The following is a 7,626-nucleotide window of genomic DNA, read 5'->3' as shown; positions in this document are numbered from 1 at the left end:
TCAAGAATTAGCCCAAACTATAATAAATCTTTCCAACATAAATATTTACTAAGGATTCCATTGCAGAGAAGGCTGTTCAAAAAGACCCACTCAGAAAATTAGTGTGGCCATCCCCTGACAATCCAGGGTTTATTTGCTGGTTTCATAAGCACAATACTTGTGGAGAGAGTATATACAGCCCAAGAGCAGATTTTAACTCATTTGCTCTTAACTACATTCCCTGCCTTGGTCCTGAAAATTATATTTTTTAGGATTCCCTGATATTTGGCTTCTAGTTAAGGTCAGTGAATGAAATGAATTGGTGGGATATGGGAGGGCATGAAGAAAGGAAAAGCCAGTATTTGTCCCTCTCTTTATCTCTACCTCTAGTGGAATCTATTTTATATATATATATATATATATAAAATCTCCTTTATATATATATAAATCTCCTTTATATATATATAAAATCTCCTTTGTTATTTCAGATATATATATCCTTTGTTATGCCAGTTCCCACCAGGCAGCCCCAACTCTTACAGTACAAAAGTCACTCCTTCCCTATTTACCTCCTGACCTACGGATGGTGCTGACAAATCTCTGGTTGGTTCACTGAAACCTTGTCTGATTTTCAGGCTCTTCCTAAAAGTTTTCATAGTAAGTTCCCTATATGTACAGTAGGGAGACTTTGATTGGACTCCTTCATATGCACTCTCTGTTCTGCTAAATGGTTCTAGAATGATATACCTGGCCTCCAGGAGCCATGATGAAAATAGGTGTTAACTTTCAGTCATTGTTGTTTCCATTTTAATGTCTTCTGTTTCCTCACTGGACTAATTCTATGTTTGAAATAGTGGCTGCCCAACTTGCCTTTTTTTAAAAGTTATTTTCTGAAATTTGTTCTTCAACTCAGCACCACATTTATCCTGTGAAATTGTGTTGGCCCAGAGTCCGTCCTTAAACCTTGCATATTCTAAACCTGATTTGTCAGCACACCAAGAGTACATCTGTTTCTTAAGTGTAGGCTTGAGTAGAAAGCTCATAAGAAGGATCCACAAATACAGAAAGTTAGTTTCCAGTGATGATAACTTTTGAAGCTTCCATGCTCTTGTTCTCAGGCAATGCCTTTTCTGCCTAAAGGAAAGAAAATTCGTGGGAACCCTCATCCAAGAGCCCTTATTTTCTACCTGAATATATTTCTTTCTTACATAGAGGGTTTTCAGGAAAAATCATTATTATAGTCTCCTAAATTTAACCAGCTTTTTAAACATTGACAGTCATAAAATGACTTCACAAACTACCATTTGACTCTGCCCAAAAATTGGTTTATACCATTACAAGGCCAACCGCTGTTAATGTCAATGACCTTTGCTTTATAATCTGAGAAGTTGCAACAATTTATATATTTTTTTTCCTCAAGACTGTATCTTGGGAGGAGATGGAATTCCTTTTGTCACTCCTAAAATAAATTTATTTAGAACCTCCTTGTGTTACATGATTTTTAAACATTGATTTACAGGGGTGCCTGGATGGCCCAGTGGGTTAAGCCTCTGCCTTTGACTCAGGTCATGATCTCAGGGTCCTGGCATGGAGCCCTGCATTGGGCTTTCTGCTCAGCAGGGAGACTGCTTCCCCCTCTCTCTCTGCCTGCTTCTCTGCCTACTTGTGATCTCTCACTGTCAAATAAATAAATAAAATATTTTAAAAAAATAAATAAACATTGATTTACATATTCTCCATCCCAAAACTTTATGAAATTACAAAGAAAAGTAAGCCCAGGGGTGCCTGGGTGGCTCAGTGGGTTAAAGCCTCTGCCTTTGGCTCAGATCATGATCTCAGGGTCCTGGGATCTAGCTCTGCATTGGGCTCTCTGCTCAGTGGGGAGCCTACTTCTCTCTCTCTCTCTGCCTTCCTCTCTGCCTACTTGTGATCTCTGTCTGTCAAATAAATAAATAAATACAATCTTTAAAAAAAAAAAAAAAAAAAAAAGAGTAAGTCCAAAAAGGCAAAATGAGAAAAATAAATCAGATGGGCAAATGATACATAATGTGGAGCCCTGAATAAGCTGAAACTTAATTATCCAATGCAGAAAACAAGAAAAAGAAAAACAGAAATCCAGAAAGATTAAGAAATTGAAACTTATAACTCTAAAAGTAGGAGTAGCAGTAAGGAAAAAAATAAGAGGTGTAGTTGAAAGTCTATATAAGTAGTTCTTGGATTCCAGGATTTCCTTCTGGAGATGTTAATCTAGAAGGACCCAACTTTGGAGGGAACCAGGCACAAGAGAGACCAGAAATCACCGTATTGAAAATCAACCACATATAATCCTCTTTCTTTAGTCAGTTTAAAAAAACACTCGCAGCCAAATGTATATTTCCCAAGTGACAGACAAGATTACTTCACTGTCAAGGAAAATGTACCCAGCATAACAAACCCTGAGTTATGTGGATCTATGAATCCCAGCTGGTAACAAGTCTCATTTCCCTTGAAGTATGTACCAAGATTCTGAAGATTCAGTGTATGTGTCTTAAACAGAATTATCTAATCAAGGATCAATAGACATTTCAGAAAATCTTTTGATGTGAAAAACAAGAGACTAAAATAATCCGTAAAAAGGAAGTCAGGAGAACCAGGCAGAAGAGAGGATAAAAAGGCTTCAAAATGTTTTACTTAATATCCAAAGGGATAAAAAAGAAGATATTGCCACTCTGAAACAAGCGCAGATGAGTATGAAGAGATAACAGACAAACATGCAGAGAACAGAATGATTTAAGAAATTAAAAATATAACTGTAGGGGCACCTCGGTGGCCGAGTCAGTTAAGCATCTATCTTTAGCTCAAGTCATGATCCCACAGTCCTGGGATTTAGCCCTCAGTTGGCCTCCCTGCTCAGTGGGGAATACACTTTTCTCTTTGCACCCCCCACAACAGATAACAACATGAGTTTGAAGATACCTCCTAAAAAATAGAATAAAAGGCAAAGTAGGAAATAAACAAACAAAAATGATTAGAAGGACGTCTATATTAATAGCAATTTTAAAATAGGAAAAATAGAGGGAAAGAAACTATTAACTAAATAATATGGAAAAAGTTTACAGACCCAAAGGAACCAAGCTTCCAAATGTAAAGATATTTTTGCTGCCTAGTATAATGAAGATAGGAAAGAAAAATAAAAAGAAGCTAAAGTTCAGAAATCAGATTGTTGATTTCAGACCGCTCAATGGCAATAATGAGTTAGAAGCCCGTGTATGGACCATCATCATTAAATTTGGGAGAAAAATTAACTCCTTCATGAAATTCTAGGTACTGAACTCTGAAGTTTGAGAACAGAATAAAGATATTTTCAATCAGTGTGTCAAAAATCATTTCTTAAATCCCTTCCCAGAAATTGACTTGAGGATATGCTCCAGCAAAATGAGGAATTAAATGAAGGAAAATGAAAGTGTGGGACTCCAACATAAGAAGGGTGTTAGCAGGAGAGATGAGAAAGAAATCCACAGGATGGTGGGAACTGCTAGTATGCTGTGGCCCACTGGACCCAGACAACAGTCAGATTGAAACAGATGGAGGAGAGACTCCAGGAGTGATAGTCAAGAAATCAATGAAATTGGTAGTATCTTTGGTGTGTGTGGTATGTGTGTGTGTGTGTTTAATGGACTAAAAGGAGACATGCTTGGAAGACCAATTATATTAGAAAGATTAAAATGTGGGGCACCTGGGTGGCTCAGTGGGTTAAAGCCTGTGCCTTCAGCTCAGGTCATGATTCTGGGGTTCTGGGATTGAGCCCCGCATTGGGCTCTCTGCTCAGTGGGGAGCCTGCTTCCCCTTCTCTCTCTGCCTGCCTCTCTGCGTACTTGTGATCTCTGTCTGTCAAATTAAAAAAAAAAAAAAAAAAAGTCACCTGTTTAAAAAAAGAAAGAAAGAAAGATTAAAAATGGTTGGATGATTTTAAAAGAGAAAGTAAGAAATAACTTTTGAGGAGCACCTGGGTGGCTCAGTCAGCTAAGTGGCTGCCTTCAGCTCGGGTCATGATCCCAGGGTTCTGGGGTCGACCCTCATGTTAGGCTCCCTGCTCAGTGGGGAGCCTGCTTCTCTCTCTCTTGCTCCCCCTGCTTGTGCTCTCTCTCTTTGCCAAATAAAAATCTTTAAAAACTAAAGAAATAACTTTGAACTCCAAGAATAAGAACGGAAGAGAAGGGAAATGAAACTTGTATCTAATACCTATTGAATGCTAAAGAAGAATTTTGTGTGGTGGTTGTTGCTGCTGCTGTTTTTGTTACATTTCATGGCTCAGATGTTAATATGTTTATGTTCATAACAACTGAGTAGAGATACAAACAAAAATCATAATATAACTGCATTGGAGAATGGGTGAAGCAAATGTCCCTGGCAAAGTTAAGAGCTAAATCAGTATCATCTTTACTAGGAAGGTAACATATAACACACAAAGATATACATAAGGAACAGTAATACAAAACTAATAGGGATGTAAATGCCAAAGAAATCAGTTAGGAAAGTAAGACGAAGCGAGTGGGGGTGCCCAGGGAGGATGTGGTGAAAGGTAGCTAGAAGGAAGATGGGAAAGAGACCACGGCCTTTTGTAAAGGCATTTGCCCCTGAGACCTACCTTTCTGTCTCTCCTTGACAAGCAGCACATCTCCTAAATGATAGGATCTTCCCTTAGATACGTTAACACATTGAGCATATCACAGCAAACCGTCCAGGTGAGGAAGTCACTTGGACTGCAAGTTCATGCTCTAATCTTTATGTGGTGCTTATAATATTTCAACCTTCTCATTTTAGTTACTTAATTTTAACTTCCTGAAATATACTACCCTCTACTCAAAATAGAAACAGTTTCTAGCCCTGATTCCAAAGTTATATCCTTACTTATCACTATAACTTACTTCTTAACGGCCCGTTTTAAACACATTAATTCATGCTTAAAGATCTATACTCTTTGGAGACATGTGTAATTTATTTCACTTTAATGTTTTATCTTCTCAGCTATATTATAAGCAATGTGAGTGCCAGGATTTTGCATCTGTGTATTTAGGACACTCTTATAACACATGGGCTCTGTTTGGAGTAGAAGTTAATGAATTGACAATTTTTTAAATATATTTTTATAGTTATCGCTGAATGCTTTATACATTAAATTTACAGCAAACAGTATTAAATAACTTGGGGATTTATTATCTAAAAATATTTCCCTTATGCCATAAAGCATGTAAAAAATTATTAGCTTAGGAGCTCTGTTGAAATGTTACTCTTTAAGAATTAAATTGACTTAAAAAATAATGTTGATAAAAATTTGACCTTAGAGCTCAATTAATTTTTAACTTTGTTCTAAGGGCAATAAACATAATCATATGAAGATATGGTAAGATAGATTCTGAATTTCTTGCTAGCTCAGTCAGTTCTGAAGGCACCAGCAGGAAAGAGCTTACACAAATCAATGATTTCACCCCTTATGGAACTGGACATACTATATCTCTTTTCAGCACTAATGTTCTCATTATACAATTCCTTGGAAAATACTGACCAAATCTATTAGCAGTGGGTGTATGTATGAACAAGCATGAAGACCAATGCTAGTATAATATTTCCCCCCAAATCTAAATATGTGTGTTTTCACTGAGATTTTAGGAGAGTTTTAAGGCTACACCTAGGATATTTTCAGTGGACAGTAGATATTTTTAATGCTAGAAAGCAATATATCATATTCATATACTTTCCATCAATAATTAAAATATGTATTTAATGTTTTTATCAATTAAAAAACTAACATATAAAGTTTTTATTGGATTGGATTCGGATTGAGTGATTGCTTTCACCTTCCAGGTAAACTGAGAGGGTCACAGCTTGTTTCTTCAGGTCCAACAGTTCTAAGTTACCCTAGTAATTAGAAGTAAAGTATTCTTGTGGTTTTACATTCTTAACACAGGGATTTTGAGTTTCCTATCAATGAGTGATTTGAAGGAACAAAAAGCGAAAGTAAGGTACCAAGATTATTCAAACACTAGAAATCGTGTAATAAATTCCTGCCAAAATGAAAAGTCCTCTTGCAAGATGTTCTTCCAGTTTCTGCTGGAATAATTACAGAAAAATGACAGCATCAAATTTGTATGTGTTTGATTTGACTGAATCAAGACTCCTGCTTACATGTTACTGTAGTATTGGCTCCATGATATTAAGTTCTACCTTCTGCTTCTAGACAAAAACACTTTCAATATATGAAGACTGCTAATATGATTCTTGTGGGTCTAGTTTTCTACTGTATAAATAATCTCAACTTCTCATTTGAATCCTTACAAGCCATAGCCTTTTAATCCTTTTGCCAAATGGATATCATTCTGGATAGACCCAGAATCAATAATGTATCTTTTAATATGCAGTTTCCAGAATGGAGAAGAATATTCTAAAAATGATACTTCACTCATCTAAATCAGTGATTTTCAATATTTAAAGCCCTCTTTCCCAAGAAATTTTTGGGACACATATTTTAAACGTATTTCCCTTGAAGTCGGTATGAATATAAATACTAAAGAAACATTCCAAAGAATTTTGACCTGAATTGTTTACAAAACATACTTGGTAAAACCCTAATATAGACTTTTATTGACAACAAAAAATCATAACGTTCCTTAATTACTATTGTTACTTATGAAGCTTAAACTCAATTTGAGCTTCTTTTAAGCCAGGTGTCTCAGTTCAGTACTTGTGCAATTGATATTTCAATTTTTAAATTTTTAAAAAAGTTAAGATTCTTGTTAATTCTGTTAAGATTCTTGTTAATTTAGATCTACAAGTTAAGGTTGTTGGATAAAACTGTTGAAATAAACTATTAAACATTTCATCCATTATCTAAAACCTTAGCTTCCTTTGCCAACATTGCATCACTTGTAACTTTGACAAACCTCCCTTCATCCAAGTAACTGATAAAAATTTATAAGACTAAATAGTGTATCTTATGACAGGCCACAAAATACCTCCCTCAAGGTGACAATCATCTATTTAACAACACATTTGGGGGTGGCTGTGCATTTATTGAATAGTTCTATCACTTAACACATGCACATTTTTCTATCTTATCTATAAGTATGTCATACCGAAGATAATTTGCCAAGTATTTTCCTGGAATTCTGATAAACTGTCAAGAATATTCTTCTACTCCTACAGATTTAGCAAAGATAGTTCCACTGGGGAAAGCAATGGACATTTACTGAGCATTTAAGCATCATCTCATTTATGACCATCTTCTGAGATGGACTTTGTATCCTCCACAAATGAGGCACAAAAGCTTGGGGGAAGTTGTATAGGTATGTGATGTCACAAAATTAGAAGGCAAGGAGTCCAAATTCCTTTCCATATGTTGCTACTTACCAGTCCTATGGCAATAAGCAAGACTCTTATTGTCTCTGCAATGTACATATTTCAAAATACACTCAGCGCTGAATTATAGGTTATGCCCTGAATTCTATCTGCTAATTCATAGTATATGTTAACAGAGAACCAGAATAAAAGTGCTTCAAGTGTAATAAGAACTTATCTATTTTTCATTTAGAAGTATGAGATAGTAGTCCAAAGCTAGTATAGATGCTCTATTTTATACAATTCTCAAGATCCCAGGTTCTTTCTATTTCT

The sequence above is a fragment of the Mustela lutreola genome, chromosome 1 (assembly GCF_030435805.1).
Source record: "Mustela lutreola isolate mMusLut2 chromosome 1, mMusLut2.pri, whole genome shotgun sequence".
NCBI lineage: Eukaryota > Metazoa > Chordata > Mammalia > Carnivora > Mustelidae > Mustela > Mustela lutreola.
The sequence above is the reverse complement of the archived record's forward strand: the minus strand, read 5'-3'. Positions refer to the sequence as shown.